The following is a 17721-nucleotide window of genomic DNA, read 5'->3' on the forward strand; positions in this document are numbered from 1 at the left end:
GGATGGCACTTCAAAAACATTGTCCCCAAACAGCACATGATGCAAAGAAAAAAAGAGGAGCAACAAAGGTCGCTGTGTGACTAAGCTAAGTGACACAAGTGGCCGACACAAACACCTGGCCCATCTAGGAGTGGCACTGCAGAGTCAGGCAGGATGGCACTTCAAAAAAATTGTCCTCAAACAGCACATGATGCAAAGAAAAAAAAGAGGCGCACCAAGGTCGCTGTGTGACTAAGCTAAGCAACACAAGTGGCCGACAAAAACACCTGGCCCATCTAGGAGTGGCACTGCAGTGTCAGGCAGGATGGCCTTTCAAAAAAATTGTCCCCAAACAGCACATGATGCAAAGAAAAATGAAAGAAAAAAGAGGTGCAAGATGGAATTGTCCTTGGGCCCTCCCAGCCACCCTTATGTTGTATAAACAGGACATGCACACTTTAACGAACCCATCATTTCAGCGACAGGGTCTGCCACACGACTGTGACTGAAATGACTGGTTGGTTTGGGCCCCAACCAAAAAAGAAGCAATCAATCTCTCCTTGCACAAACTGGCTCTACAGAGGCAAGATGTCCACCTCATCATCATCCTCCAATTCCTCACCCCTTTCACTGTGTACATCCCCCTCCTCACAGATTATTAATTCGTTCCCAATGGAATCTACCATCTCAGGTCCCTGTGTACTTTCTGGAGGCAATTGCTGGTGAATGTCTCCATGGAAGAATTGATTATAATTCATTTTGATGAACATCATCTTCTCCACATTTTCTGGAAGTAACCTCGTAGGCTGATTGCTGACAAGGTGAGCGGATGCACTAAACACTCTTTCGGAGTACACACTAGAGGGGGGGCAACTTAGGTAAAATAAAGCCAGTTTCTGCAAGGGCCTCCAAATTGCCTCTTTTTCCTGCCAGTATACGTACGGACTGTCTGACGTGCCTACTTGGATGCGGTCACTCATATAATCCTCCACCATTCTTTCAATGGTGAGAGAATCATATGCAGTGACAGTAGACGACATGTCAGTAATCGTTGGCTGGTCCTTCAGTCCGGACCAGATGTCAGCACTCGCTCCAGACTGCCCTGCATCACCGCCAGTGGGTGAGCTTGGAATTCTTAGACTTTTCCTCGCACCCCCAGCTGAGGGAGAATGTGAAGGAGGAGCTGTTGACGGGTCACGTTCCGCTTGACTTGACAATTTTCTCACCAGCAGGTCTTTGAACCTCTGCAGACTTGTGTCTGCCGGAAAGAGAGATACAACGTAGGTTTTAAATCTAGGATCGAGCACGGTGGCCAAAATGTAGTGCTCTGATTTTAACAGATTGACCACCCGTGAATCCTGGTTAAGCAAATTAAGGGCTCCATCCACAAGTCCCACATGCCTAGCAGAATCGCTCTGTTTTAGCTCCTCTCCAGCTTCTTCTGCAAAAGCCTGATGAGGGGAATGACCTGACTCAGGCTGGCATTGTCTGAACTGACTTCACGCGTGGCAAGTTCAAAGGGTTGCACAACGTTGAAATCATTCTCCACTGCGCTTGAGTCAGGTGCATTCCCCCTCCTTTGCATATATCGTGGGCAGATGTATAGGCTTGAATGGCCTTTTGCTGCTCCTCCATCCTCTGAAGCATATAGAGGGTTGAATTCCACCTCGTTACCACCTCTTGCTTCAGATGATGGCAGGGCAGGTTCAGGAGTGTTTGCTGGTGCTCCAGTCTTCGGCACGTGGTGGCTGAATTCCTGAAAGTGGCCCGCAATTCTTCGGGCCACCGACAGCATTTCTTGCATGCCCCTGTCATTTTTAAATAATTCTGCACCACCAAATTCAATGTATGTGCAAAACATGGGACATGCTGGAATTTGCACAGATGTAATGCACGCACAATATTGGTGGCGTTGTCCGATGTCACAAATCCCCAGGAGAGTCCAATTGTGGTAAGCCATTCTGCGATGATCTTCCTCAGTTTCCGTAAGAGGTTGTCAGCTGTGTGCCTCTTATGCAGTGCCGTAACTAGACATTTTAGCGCTGTGTGCAAGAAACTGCATCGGCGCCCCCCCCCCCCCCCCCCTGACATGTTTTGAAATTAATTTTACCCCCCTCCCCGCCCCATCAATCACACGTTTGCTAGTTACTGGCATCAAAAAATAGGGTGTGGCTTCATGGAGCATGCATTAGTCACATAACTCCGCCCGTTACTCACACTACGCAGCACAGTATCGTCTGTTACTCACAACACTCTGCACGGTAGCGCCCATTAGTCAACTTACACCACACGGTAGCGTCCATTAGTCACGCGATAGCTTCGGTCAATCACATTACACAGCGCTGTAATGTCTGTCAGTCACATTACACAGCACGGTAGCGTCCGTCGTCCACATTACACAGCACGGTAGCGTCCATCGTCAACATTACACAGCACAGTAGCGTCCATCGGCCACATTACACAGCACGGTAGCGTCCGTCGGCCACTTTACACAGCACGGTAGCGTCCGTCGGCCACTTTACACAGCATGGCAGCATCAGAGTCACAGACAGTAGTACTCCATATATATATATATATATATATATATAGATCTATCTATCTATCTATATATATATATATATATATATATATACAGATCTATCTCTATATATAGATCTATCTATATATATATATATATATATAGATATATAGATATATATATATAGATACCTATCTATCTATAGATATATATCTATATATATAATATATATAGATATATATACACAAACACATTAGATTAATGTATGTGCAGCACCAACATGTTATGCCTGGTAAGCATTGTCTGCACGAGGGACGAGGGGAGGGAGAAGAGAGACTTCACTCGTGACGTCAGAGAACCGAAGGCAGCAGCAGCCGTCTATGAGATGAGCTATCTCATAGACGTTCCCGGAAGTGCTGAGAAGAGCAGGAGGAGGGGGGCGGACTGTCAGAGGGGGACTGATCGTGGGGAGAGACTGAGTCTACACAGGCAGCGCAGCGCTGCGCCGCGCCGCGCCGCTGCCCGCTGTAGTGTAATGTATATTAGCAGCGCTGCCTCCGGCAGGGAAGGTGCCGGGCACAGCGCTACTAATAGCGCAGCTGGTGAGAAGCAATTAGTGTGTGCGGAGGGTGCGCCCACAGCCTAACTGCGCTGTGGGCCGTGCCCCCTTCGCACACACCTAGTTACGGCACTGCTCTTATGGAAAGCGGTGATACAAAGCATAGTCTGCCTAGGAATGAATTGGCATTTGCGAGATGCTGCTACTGGTGCCGCCGCTGCTGCTGTTCTTGTTGCGGGAGGCAATACATCTACCCAGTGGGCTGTCACAGTCATATAGTCCTGAGTCTGTTCTGCTCCACTTGTCCACATGTCCGTAGTTAAGTGGACATTGGGTACAACTGTATTTTTAGGACACTGGTGACTTTTTCTGACGTCTGTGTACATTTTCGGTATCGCCTGCCTAGAGAAATGGAACCTAGATGGTATTTGGTACCGGGAACACAGTACCTCAATCAAGTCTCTAGTTGCCTCTGAATTAACGGTGGATACCGACACCACGTTTCTCACCGCTCAGGCTGCCAAGGCCTGAGTTATCCGCTTTGCAGCAGGATGACTGCTGTGATATTTCATCTTCCTCGCAAAGGACTGTTGGACAGTCAATTGCTTACTGGAAGTAGCACAAGTGGTCTTCCGACTTCCTCTCTGGGATGACGAACGACTCCCAGCAGCAACAACAGCAGTGCCAGCAGCAGTAGGCGTTACACTCAAGGATGCATCGGAGGAATCCCAGGCAGGAGAGGACTCATCAGACTTGCCAGTGACATGGCCTGCAGGACTATTGGCTTTCCTGTGTAAGGTGGAAATTGACACTGAGGGAGTTGGTGGTGTGGTTTGCAGGAGCTTGGTTACAAGAGGAAGGGATTTAGTGGTCAGTGGACTGCTTCCGCTATCATCCAAAGTTTTTTAACTTGTCACTGACTTATGATGAATGCGCTGCAGGTGACGTATAAGGGAGGATGTTCCGAGGTGGTTAACGTCCTTACCCCTACTTATTACAGCTTGACAAAGGCAACACACGGCTTGACACCTGTTGTCCACATTTGTGTTGAAATAATTCCACACCGAAGAGGTGATTTTTTTTGGTATTTTGACCAGGCATGTCAATGGTCATATTCGTCCCACAGAAAACTGGTGTCTCCCCGGGTGCCTGACTTAAACAAACCACTTTACCATCAGAATCCTCCTTGTCAATTTCCTCCCCAGCGCCAGCAACACCCATATCCTCATCCTGGTGTACTTCAACAGTGACATCTTCAATTTGACTATCAGGAACTGGACTGCGGGTGCTCCTTCCAGCACTTGCAGGGGGCGTGCAAATGGTGGAAGGCGCATGCTCTTCCCTTCCAGTGTTGGGAAGGTCAGGCATCGCAACCGACACAATTGGACTCTCCTTGGGGATTTGTGATTTAGAAGAACGCACAGTTATTTGCTGTGCTTTTGCCAGCTTAAGTCTTTTCATTTTTCTAGTGAGAGGATGAGTGCTTCCATCCTCATGTGAATCTGAACCACTAGCCATGAACATAGCCCAGGGCCTCAGCGGTTCCTTGCCACTCCGTGTCGTAAATGGCATATCGGCAAGTTTACGCTTCTCATCAGACGCTTTCAATTTTGATTTTTGGGTCATTTTACTGAACTTTTGTTTTTTGGATTTTACATGCTCTCTACTATGAAATTGGGCATCGGCCTTGGCAGACGACGTTGATGGCATTTCATCGTCTCGGCCATGACAAGTGGCAGCAGCTTCTGCACGAGGTGGAAGTGGATCTTGATCTTTCCCTATTTTAACCTCCATATTTTGTTCTCCATTTTTTAATGTGTGGAATTATATGCCAGTATCAATAGCAATGGCCTACTATATATACTGCGCACAACTGAAATGCACCACAGGTATGGATGGATAGTATACTTGACGAATGATGACACAGAGGTAGGTAGAGCAGTGGCCTACTGTACCGTAATGCTATATATTATATACTGGTGGTCAGCAAACTGTGCAAAACTTAAATGCACCACAGGTATGGATGGATAGTATACTTGACGACACAGAGGTAGGTACAGAAGTTGCCTACTGTACCGTAATGCTATATATTATATACTGGTGGTCAGAAAACTGTGCAAAACTTAAATGCACCACAGGTATGGATGGATATTATATTTGACGACATAGAGGTAGGTACAGCAGTGGCCTACTGTATCGTAATGCTATATATTATATACTGGTGGTCAGCAAACTGTGCAAAACTGAAATGCACCACAGGTATGGATGGATAGTATACTTGATGACACAGAGGCAGGTACAGCAGTGGCCTTCTGTACCGTACTCCTATATATTATATACTGGTGGTCAGCAAAATTATGCACTGTACTCCTACTATATACTACAATGCAGCACAGATATGGAGTGTTTTTCAGGCAGACAACGTATACTGGTGGTCAACAAAACTCTGCACTGTACTCCTCCTATATAATATACTGGTGGTCCCCAGTCCCCACAATAAAGCAGTGTGAGCACAGATATATGCAGAACACTGAGCACAGATATGGAGTGTTTTTGAGGCAGACAACGTATACTGGTGGTCACTGTCAGCAAACTCTGCACTGTACTCCTCCTATATAATACAGCTGATCCCCAGTCCCCACAATTAAGCAGTGTGAGCACAGATATATGCAGCACACTGAGCACAGATATGGAGTGTTTTTCAGGCAGACAACGTATACTGGTGGTCACTGGTCAGCAAAACTCTGCACTGTACTCCTGCTATATAATACAGCTGATCCCCAGTCCCCACAATTAAGCAGTGTGAGCACAGATATATGCAGCACACTGAGCACAGATAAGGAGCATTTTTTTTCAGGCAGAGAATGGATAAAACTGCTGGTCACTGATCAGCAAAACTCTGCACTGTACTCCTCCTATATTATTAATATACAGCTGCTCCCCAGTCCCCACAATTAGGTTCCTGTGCTTTGGGAGTAGCTGATATTTAAAGGAGTCATTATCCAATGAAAATTCCTCCCTGGCACTTTCTTTATATTAGGAACACGTGTATAGATTGGTACCTAGTGTGAACCTTATTACATATAATCAAATATATAGAACATAATAATTATACTTTCAAATATATGGCAACTTGTTTGGATTCTTGGCCTGCTCTCTTCGTATCAGTATATCATAATATATTAAAGCTTTGTACGCGGTCTCATTCAAAGGGTTACCCTTGTGATCCGTATAGACATACAGTATGTGTGCTGGTGCCATATGCACGCGCACACATGCTTGTATGTGTATGGTATTAGACACAATATATCATCATTCTCTTATTTCTCTTTGTATATCTCCTTTTTTTAAAATGGTAGTGGTGTTTAATACACAATAATAAATAATGTAAATATGTGAAAATATAATGACTAGCAATAGTTATATTGATGAATTAGCCTTATATTTCTATGGGTCCTTTTTGGTTTGTAATTGGCAATGAATAATCTATGGGTAATTTAGATAATGGACCCATAGAAAGGATCCTAAATAGAACTATAGTCCTATATTCAAATTATTATTAATAATGAAAAAATCTAAGAATAAACTAATGATAATACATAAAAAATGAAAAGATGTCTGTAGTGGGACTTGAGCCCGGGCCTTTATGGTTGGGTGCTCGGGGGATTAGAGTGCTGAGCCACAAGGTCTCATATTAACTAGAGGTTTGAATTGGTACATTTAACAAATAGATAGGAAACATATGTGCTATGTATCTCTCCGTGCTGTCTGTCCGAATTAATTTAGACAGTTATATTTGTTTAGATAGAAAGTAATAGATCTGTATTTTATCTATATTATAAATAAATGTCCATGATTTTTGCCATATATTTGAAAGTATAATTATTATGTTCCACATATTTGATTATATGGATTAAGGTTCACACTAGGTACCAATCTATACATGTGTTCCTAATATAAAGAAAGTGCCAGGGAGGAATTTTCATTGGATAATGACTCCTTTAAATATCAGCTACTCCCAAAGCACAGGAACCTATTCTGATGAAACCGGCTGCCCTTAGGTCGGAGAAATGCGTTAATTAGGGCTGGAGCTACACTTCTCACGTTACTGACCGCCTCTGCACACCTGCTTTCAGGCACACAGACGATCGTCTCCGCTGCATTTGAGCCGCGTCTGCTTCCCCCCACCCCCCGGTACCTGCCGACGTCCGCACACTGCTACACTTGGGACCTGCCATCATCTCTACATTGCTGCTCCCGCACTGCTCGGTCTTCCTTGTGCGATAGGACACGGCTTCTGCATCAGTATTTCATCTGTGGTAAGCGTCCAGCTGTCTGGACGGATGTGTGTGTGTGGGGGTTGAAAAGAGAAGCAGGGCGCAGACTAGGAGACTTTAAAGCTTGTCTCCTTTCAGGCGGCTTTCAAATAAGTATAACATGCATGCACTTGTGAGCATAGTTTTTGCAGAGGTACCTTCAAATCACCGTGGTTCTGCTTTTCAATAGAGTTTGAAGTGGGATACTTCATATACCAACATTCAATCCTTGTCCATAAGAAATAATTGGACATTCCATTTTCAGATTATAAGGGACACTATTGTTTCATTGACAGTTATCAGTGATGGTCAGAGGACTACATGCTCTATATTTAGCAACATTGTTGTTTTTATGATCAACCTTTTTAATATTTTAATAAATTGTATCTATTGGTTCAGTATCTTGCGTTCTCTTATATAGTCATATGAGTATAATTATATTTATAATATATAGTTTATTTGGGTGATTACAGATACCCCGCATGGGAGCTGCAGTTTACATGAAATTATACTAGTGTGAATTTTTATATTTTGGTTATAATTTCACCATAGCGCCTGTATTGATTTTTGCTCTATTAGTAATATCAGTATTATTTGTACAAGTTGTGGATAATTGTCTGTTTTTTACCTGTGTGCAATCCTGATGCTCTGACCTGCAAAAATCCTGCTCCTGCTGGTTCTGCAGACTACCTTCACTCTTCCAGTGTATTTGTATTTACTCCAGTCACACCTTGCGATCACCCTTGTATTGAATGAGACCCAACTGCCTGAGCTTAAGTCCAGGTGACAGCCTAAGTACCGGTGTGTATAAAACTCTATGGGAACAAAAGGTTGTTGTTATTGGCAGAAGATCTCAGTAGGAGGCTCTGGAGGTCTCACTCATATGCCAGGGTCTTTCATAACAGGATCCAGATAGAAGATAACAAATTCAGAAACAAAGAAGTTCAGATTAGAATGGACATCCCATTTTATTTCTTAAAACTGGTAGAGTAAAAGAATTGCAGAGATTTAGAAGTTAGGCAGGGGTAAATGTTTAAAATGAGTTGCTTGTAATAAAATAATATCAGCGTTTGTCACAAAGAATTACAGTGCCATAATTATCTTATTGGGAGAGTGTAGCCCATTTACATTAAAAGTGAAGACTTTAGGGGGTTTATTTAAGAAGTGGTGGTATGTAAAACCGCCACATCTGATCAGGTTTATGGCTATGCCCATAATTTTAAAGGGCAATGCTTTTATACCCATATATAGCTAGTAAAAGCATTGCCTTTATAAATATTTGGTATAAACACAAACAGTAGTGCTGGGTTTTACAACCCAATGTTTCCTAAATTAGCCACTAAGTGTAGTAGAGGATGATATGGAGAAGAGCACTGAGAGACCAGGGGCAAGGTGAGCAGCACATGGATACTAAAAATGACCAAATTGCAGTAGAATTGGAGGACAACTGGAAGATTGCCAATGTGAGAGTGGAGTAAGGGTGAAAAAAACGACAACAGTAAAATTATGGCAAGGGAGAGGTATTGCCGAGGGTTTGATGCCTCGATGAATAACCAAAGCCACCAGGATCCCTAAGGAGAAAACCTAGGGTGAGGTCATGGAAATGACAGGACACACCAGGGAATGTGTTAAAAACCTTACTAACAAGTAGGGTTGATGAGTAAGTGGAGAGAGGAAAAGCAAAAAGAAAACAAGGTAAGGCAGGAACAGCTGCTTTGAGAGGGGGAGGGGAAGCAAATTTATCAGAGAAGGGCATAGGGCCTAGAATTAATACTATAATAATAAAGAAGGGATCTTCTGATCCCATCACCAAGAGCATATTATTATTTAAAAATCTCTCCTGAAGAGGACCACACCAGTTATATCCATTGGATTCCCAGTGCAGGGAATCCAATGGATAAATGTACTGGAAGAGGAGGATTTTGAAAATGTAAAATCAAATGTGGAAATCCCATAGTGACCCTGATCCGTTGTTGTATGCTATGCCACTGCTGCAGTGCAAACACACAATTGATTTGCAATTAAGCTCACAGTGAGTATTCAATCGCAAGTGAATGACAGGAAGTGGCCGTTTCGCGGGAGGTCATGAAGAGTGGTGGCAAAAAAAACCCATTTCCAGCGTGTCAGTGAGCCTGAATTAAAAGATCTACAGTTATTAAACTGACAGTCAATAGGATAAGGTCAGCATGGTCAAAAGGTTAGAGGTAGACAGTATAAGTAGAGAAAGACCACCTTTCTGTCAAACTGACAGTTGCTCCGCCCCTTTCTCCAGTGGCACTCCCCCCTTTAATATTAAATGAGTGTTTGATATTGCTTTTATATAAAATTTAATATAAAATTTATAGAGTTCGATATTAAACTGTATTAAAAGATAATGGCTTTGAAAAAGAGTGTCACGTAACACCAGTCGCAGAATACGCAATAAAGCTGTATCACAAACCAGCTTGTGATGAAAAAATTCACCATTTGAAACTTCATGCATGGCACATAGTGTGATTTTTAAATAGTACCATATGTCATACATGGTACAGGTTTAAAAAGCATAATGACTAATGACCATGTCCATTTTCTTAGATGCACGGAAGCATCACACATGGCACTGATTTAAAAAGCATATTGATTTAATGACCATGCATGATTAATGGTGACAGCACAATTTCAAAAACCTTAGATCTACGGACTACCCATGACCGCACAATTTCAAAATCCTTAGATCTATGAACTACCATGCTTGTAACAAAAACATCTGGTTATTAATGTACACAACGTGTTAATCTCTGCAAAAGAACATTAGAACCACCTACAGGTCATTGTATTGACTCAAAATGACATCTTAATTTTAAACTATCGTGCTTTTAAATAAAAAGATATATATATATTAAACAGTATTAAAAGATAATGGCTTTTAAAAGAGTGTCACGTAACACCAGTCGCAGAATGTCACGCAACGCAGTGCGTCAAATCAAGCGGATGAAAGATGCATATTACACAGTGTTAAAACCAGGTAGTTTTAGCGGCATTGATAAATATTAGGGGTCGGTTAAAAATAAATTTAAAAGATCCGACATAAGAAAGTGGTTACAAGAACAAGACGCATACACGTTGCACAAACCGGCAAGAAAAAACTATAAAAGGAACATGATTTGTGTATCGGGTATAAACCAACAGTGGCAATGCGATTTGGTTTCGCTGATAGATCTGTCAAAATACAACGATGGTGTTAAATACATATTAACAGTCATCGATATATTCAGTAAGAGGGTGTGGGCTGAAAGTCTGACCGCTAAGAGCGCCGCAACAGTCGCTAATGCTTTTGAAAAAATATACCAGCAGGGTGCTGTGTCGATGAAGCTACTGTTAGGGTCTCCTACCCTGTGCTGCCACGTCGTCAAGGCAACCGGGAGACAAGTGCTAGCAGAGTAACCTGAGCGCAGCTGATACTCCGGTTCGGGTCTTTTGCTGTGCAGTGGTTACAGGCTCTGTGCACGGCAGGGGATCCGGTGCTGGTTTTTGTGCTCACAGTCTGTGAGGTCTGAGTGGGGCGTGGACAGCACCTGCTATATAAGGCCTCTTCTCAGGTTAAGCAGATGCTGCTGAATCTTTGTTGGTTAGTCAGTTCCTGAAAGTTAGCCAGTACTGTGTAGCTTTGTATTTGTTGTTGCTTACTGCAAATAGGCCTGGGGATTTGGTACTACACTCTGCCAATCCAGACCTAGCAGTAAGACTGGAGTCAGTCGTTTAACTTGCTGGAGTTCTTTTGCTACTCTGTGAACTTAGCAAGTTTGCAGCTGTATTCTCAGATTTGCCTGCCTAAATCCTGTCTCACTGTGCAAGGTGTTCAGGTGTCAGTTTAGTGGCAGTAAACTGAACCTGTGCACTGCAAGTGAGGATTAGGATTGTGGAGACTCTCCTTGTGTCTATCATTCCATCTCTGACCAAGGAGTTTACTGCCACACCCGTTGGTAACCCTTTAGGGTTTTGCTGTTGCCCTTAGCAACAGCATTTCGGGTTCTCTACGTAAATAAACACAACATCTTGCTTTTTCCATCTGAGCATTACTAATACTAGGGAGACACCCAGTTTCTTAGCCTCTGGGCTTCTCTGTTCACTTTGTGTTTATTTTGTTACCCTATCACCTTCTGTGTACATAATGTCATATTCCCCAGTCTGTCTGTGAGTTCATTTGTTTTGCATCCCTATCCGTTCAGACACCAGTACATTCCTGCAGGCACTGGTGTGCATAACAGTTCAAACACCAGTACATTCCTGCAGGCACTGGTGTGCATAACAGTTCAGACACCAGTACATTCCTGCAGGCACTGGTGTGCATAACATATTCAGCAGCCTAATACTCCTGTTGAAATTTTGTGGGAATATGGAGCATACCCCTCAAAATACGTTGCAACAGGTGGTCGATCGGTCTGGGCATATGGGTTGCAGCCTGACTGTCCGTTGCTTAAAAGTGTTGATGCTTTTTTTACAGCCCTGGGCATGTTGTATGATGACCCTGACAAGACGGCCTCAGCCGAGGCTAAGATTTCGATCCTTAAGCAAGGTCGAAGGCCAGTTGAGGTTTACTGTACGGAGTTTCGGAGGTTGGCCCATGATACCCAGTGGAATGACCCAGCCCTGAGACACCAGTACCGAAGAGGTCTTTCTAACCAGATAAAAGACCAACTGGTACAATATCCCTTGCCTGATAGCTTGGATCAGCTCATGCAGTTATCCATACGGGTGGATAGACGGCTGAGAGAGCGTAGGCTAGATTCTTAGTTGGGGTACTGATTGTTTCAGGAGTTGCTTGAGCCTTCCATTCAGGCTCTCGCAGCTAAGTTTGCCAGGATTGCCAGGGTGTTATGCAGATTTTGCGGACGTGTTCTCCAAAAAAGTTGCAGAGGTACTACCTCCCCATCGCCCCTATGACTGTGCCATTGATTTGTTGCCAAATGCTAAGCTTCCCAAGAGCAGGTTGTACTCCCTGTCACGTCCTGAGACTCAGGCTATGGCAGAGTACAGTCAGGAGAACTTGGCTAAGGGATTTATCAGACCTTCACAGTCGCCAGTTGGGTCGGGGTTCTTCTTCGTGGGTAAAAAGGACGGTTCGTTGCGACTCTGCATCGACTTCAGGGAATTGAACCGTATCACGATTAAAAACTCATACCCACTGCCTCTCATTTCGGTCTTGTTTGACCAGCTTCGTACTGCCACCATTTTTTCTAAGATTGACCTACGCGGTGCGTACAATCTAATCCGAATAAGAGAGGGGGATGAATGGAAGACTGCCTTTAATACCCACTCAGGGCATTATGACTATTTGGTGATGCCTTTTGGGCTCTGTAATGCCCCGGCAGTCTTCCAGGATTTCATGAATGATGTACTCAGGGAATATTTGGATAGATTCTTAGTTGTATACTTAGATGACATCCTAATCTTCTCCCATTCCCTGGAGGAACATCGGAAGCATGTACGCTTAGTCCTCCAGAAACTCAGAGACCACCGGCTTGGGGCGAAGCTGGAGAAGTGCGAATTTGAAGTTCAGCAAATCGCATTTCTAGGATATATTATCTCCCCAGAAGGTTTCCAAATGGAGGGTTCCAAGGTACAGGCAGTCCTGGATTGGGTGCAGCCCACTAGTTTGAAGGCGCTTCAGCGTTTCCTGGGCTTTGCAAATTTTTATAGACGATTTATCGCTGGATTTTCGTCTATAGTGACGCCCTTGGTGGCACTCACTAAGAAAGGGGCGGATGTTGCTCACTGGTCTTGTGAGGCTAAAGCGGCTTTTGCCCGTCTCAAAACGGCATTTGTATCGGCCAAGGTGCTGCGACACCCAGAACCTAGAGCGTCCTTTTGTGGTGGAGGTGGATGCCTCTGAGATGGGTATTGGGGCAGTGCTCTCTCAGATGGGAGTGTCTGATAATCGCCTTCATCCCTGTGCTTACTTTTCCCGTAAATTTTCGCCTGCCGAGATGAATTATGACGTGGGTAACCGGGAATTGTTGGCTATTAAGGATGCACTCGAGGAGTGGAGACACTGGCTTGAGGGGGCTAAGTTTGTGGTCTCAATTCTCACCGACCATAAGAATCTGGCATATTTAGAGTCAGCGAAGCGTCCCAATGCCAGGCAGGCACGATGGGCTTTGTTTTTTGCTCGCTTTAATTTTTTGATAACATATCGCCCTGGGTCAAAAAACATCAAGGCTGATGCGCTCTCGCGGAGTTTTGCTCCAATCCAGGAGACCACCGAGGAGCCGTTGCCCATTGTGTCCCCATCATGTATTAAAGTGGGCATTACCCAGGACCTCTTATCATTAGTCCTTAGAGCACAGGAGCAGGCTCCTCCAGACCTTCCGGTAGGTCTTTTGTTTGTGCCTCCTAGGTTAAGACAGCGAGTGTTCCTGGAATTCCATGCCAAGAAGTCGGCAGGTCACCCGGGTATTGCCAGAACTCGGGAGTTGCTATCTATGGCGGTGTGGTGGCCCTCGGTGGCTAAGGATGTGGATCAGTGGGTTCGGGCATGTGACATCTGTGCCCGAAATAAGACTCCTAGAGGGGTTCCTGTTGGCCCATTACATCCACTCTCTATCCCATCTAAGCCATGGACCCACATTTCAATGGATTTTGTGGTGGACTTGCCCAAATCCTCGGGGATGACAGCCATCTGGGTTGTCGTTGACAGGTTTTCGAAGATGGCGCACTTCGTTCCACTGGTTGGGCTGCCATCGGCCAGACGCCTGTCTGAATTATTTATGCTGCATGTTGTGCGTCTCCACGGGTTGCCACTTGATGTGGTCTCTGACCGCGGATCCCAGTTTGTGGCCAAATTCTGGAGGGCATTTTGTTCCGATCTCCAGATTTCTGTCAGCTTGTCGTCAGGCTACCATCCGCAGTCTAATGGGCAGACTGAAAGGGTGAACCAGTCCTTGGAGCAGTTCCTCAGGTGTTATGTCTCCAAGTGTCAGACTGACTGGGTTGCTCATCTGTCCATGGCGGAGTTTGCCTATAACAACGCGGCTCACTCTGCTACAGGGATCTCTCCCTTCCTTTGTGTGTATGGGCATCATCCTAAGGCCAATTCTTTTGACCCCCTGGACTCCACGGAGGTATTTGGAGGAAAGTGAAGAAAGCCCTTGTGTCTGTGTCATTAGTGACCAAAAGGGTTTTTGATAAGCGGAAAAGACCCTGCAGCTTCAAATTAGGAGACTTCGTCTGGTTGTCTACCAAGAATTTGAAGTTGAGACAGCCATCTCATAAGTTAGGCCCCCGGTTCATCGGCCCTTATAAGATCACCAGGGTTATCAATCCGGTGGCATTTCAGTTAGATCTGCCCCGTTCTTTGGGTATCAATAAAACATTTCATTGTTCCTGTGGCCGGACAGACCAACCAGCCACACGTGTAATGGCGGCTGTGGCACTGAAGGTGTTAACCCTCGTGCCCGGCGCCATATTAAGGGACAATGGGCGCTGGGCGTCACTGTTAAACGTACTTACGGCGCTGGGCGCGGACTGTTTAAAAGTTTGTTTAATGATGTGTTTTAACATGTCATATGTAGTGCTCTATGCACAATTGCAGGAATGCATGTTTAACTGTATTTATTTTATATTCAAGATGTGGTCATCTGTATATTTAAAGAGGAAAATGCACTTACTCTTATAGATGTCTGAATAATCATCTCTTATCCTCTGGAAATAGGAAGTGGCATGCTAATGGCCCTGTTCTAGCAGAGAGGTGTGAAGGACAATACCTTTTGATGTGTAAGTTCCTTAGAGAGAGATGCTAATCACTGGGTCTATGAGCTTGGAACTTGTTTCATGTACCTGATTTAATTGACATACGAACGACGATGCAGGAAGGAAGACTGCTTGTTTGTATTGTAGCCTTCCTGTTGTAATCTCACACACTGGGTTTGCCTGGAGATGTGAATGAGACAGAAACATTGTATTTTGAAGCTATGTGATAAATTTATCAATAGTGAATGTTAATCTGATACCAAACGTCTGTGTCACAGGAAGGAGGATATTGTTTTATTGCACTTATATCCTTGTAAAATGTGATTTATTGGTATTTTGTAAAATAACCTGATTGGTTGGAGAAGACAGGGAGGGCTTACCCCCCTGTGATACTGTGTGGAAAACTGACATAAAAAGGAGACCTGCGTGCCTCCAGAGTGTAGTGTATTGTAACATCTTCTTCTGCTGAAAACATATGATTGTATGCTGTTGCCCCTAGCAATAGGGAGGAGCCTTTTTAAAGGTTATCATTGAGCAATAAACATCTTTGCCTCAAGAAGACTGCTTCATCTTGTGACCAACAGGGTTAGGCCAAACCTAGCCCCGTCCTCCGGCTGTCCAGGGAAGCACCTAGCGTCTCCAAGCTCCGCCTTCTGCCAGCTACCGGTAGAGGCCCAGCAAGTGGCTAGTGGGGATTCGTCAACACCACACAGGTGTGGTAAGGCAGTGCGTCGGCACATACAGAGCAGAACCGTGGTTCCAAACGCTACGGTAGGTTAGGAGTTTGGTGGTGGCAGCGAGAACCCGCCCACAGCGCAGTGGGTGGAGTCAGTAACAGGCGGTTACTGACGGTAAGCGGGAATCCCCTATGTGGTCAGGCCTCGTGCGGCTTGACCTTCCAGTCTGTGCGCAGTCAACGGGACGCGAAAGCGACGAGTGCTTTCGTACGGTACCGTCCTGCCACAGTTCCCTTTTAAAACGGGCGATTAGTAATCCTTCTTCCAGTGGAAGACCTTACCCTCTTCTGATACGTGGCCAGAGGGAGTTTGTTGTTGAAAGGATTCTTGACTCCAAGATGGTTCGGGTCGGCTGTAATTTTTGGTGCACTGGAAGGGGTATGGCCCGGAGGAGCGGTCGTGGGTGCGCAGTTGTGATCTTCATGCCCCCAGACTGATACGCTCTTTCTTCTCGCAGTTCCCCGATAAACCCGGTGGTAGGGGTTCTTTGACCCCTCGTCAGAGGGGGGGTACTGTTAGGGTCTCCTGCCCTGTGCTGCCACGTCGTCAAGGCAACCGGGAGACAAGTGCTAGCAGAGTGACCTGAGCGCAGCTGATACTCCGGTTCGGGTCTTTTGCTGTGCAGTGGTTACAGGCTCTGTGCACGGCAGGGGATCCGGTGCTGGTTTTTGTGCTCACAGTCTGTGAGGTCTGAGTGGGGCGTGGACAGCACCTGCTATATAAGGCCTCTTCTCAGGTTAAGCAGATGCTGCTGAATCTTTGTTGGTTAGTCAGTTCCTGAAAGTTAGCCAGTACTGTGTAGCTTTGTATTTGTTGTTGCTTACTGCAAATAGGCCTGGGGATTTGGTACTACACTCTGCTAATCCAGACCTAGCAGTAAGACTGGAGTCAGTCATTTAACTTGCTGGGGTTCTTTTGCTACTCTGTGAACTTAGCAAGTTTGCGGCTGTATTCTCAGATTTGCCTGCCTAAATCCTGTCTCACTGTGCAAGGTGTTCAGGTGTCAGTTTAGTGGCAGTAAGGTGAACCTGTGCACTGCAAGTGAGGATTAGGATTGTGGAGACTCTCCTTGTGTCTATCATTCCATCTCTGACCAAGGAGTTTACTGCCACACCCGTTGGTAACCCTTTAGGGTTTTGCTGTTGCCCTTAGCAACAGCATTTCGGGTTCTCTACGTAAATAAACACAACATCTTGCTTTTTCCATCTGAGCATTACTAATACTAGGGAGACACCCAGTTTCTTAGCCTCTGGGCTTCTCTGTTCACTTTGTGTTTATTTTGTTACCCTATCACCTTCTGTGTACGTAATGTCATATTCCCCAGTCTGTCTGTGAGTTCATTTGTTTTGCATCCCTATCCGTTCAGACACCAGTACATTCCTGCAGGCACTGGTGTGCATAACAGTTCAAACACCAGTACATTCCTGCAGGCACTGGTGTGCATAACAGTTCAGACACCAGTACATTCCTGCAGGCACTGGTGTGCATAACAGCTACAAACCGATAATGGTAAAGAGTTTCTAAACAGAAACCTAAAAAAGTTGTTAGAAAAATACGGTATAAAGCATTTCACGACCAATAACGATGTGAAAGCGTCTGTTATAGAGCGCTTCAATAGGACTTTAAGACACGCATGTGGCGCTATTTCATGGCAAAGAATACCTACAGATATATAGACGTTTTACAAGACTTCATACGCAGCTATAATAACACATACCATAGAACAATTAAGTGCGCTTCAAACGATGTGAATGACTCGGTAATGCATTGAGTGTCTTCAAAACGACTTACGGTGATTACTTTAGAAGTATGAAAGCCCCCGTTTGTTTAGGAATCGGTGACCACGTCCGTATTTCTAAATATAAGGACATATTTCAGAAAGAT

The 17721-nt window shown here is 44.8% G+C and overlaps 1 protein-coding gene across 1 annotated transcript in view; it reads right to left on the bottom strand.

Annotated features, from left to right (window-relative positions):
* Nucleotides 1-17721, bottom strand: part of LOC134936070 (gastrula zinc finger protein XlCGF17.1-like) — a 392476-nt gene that overhangs the window by 59160 nt on the left and 315595 nt on the right. The window lies entirely within an intron of this gene.

This window comes from Pseudophryne corroboree, chromosome 6, assembly GCF_028390025.1.
Source record: "Pseudophryne corroboree isolate aPseCor3 chromosome 6, aPseCor3.hap2, whole genome shotgun sequence".
In the NCBI taxonomy this organism is placed as follows: Eukaryota; Metazoa; Chordata; class Amphibia; order Anura; family Myobatrachidae; genus Pseudophryne; species Pseudophryne corroboree.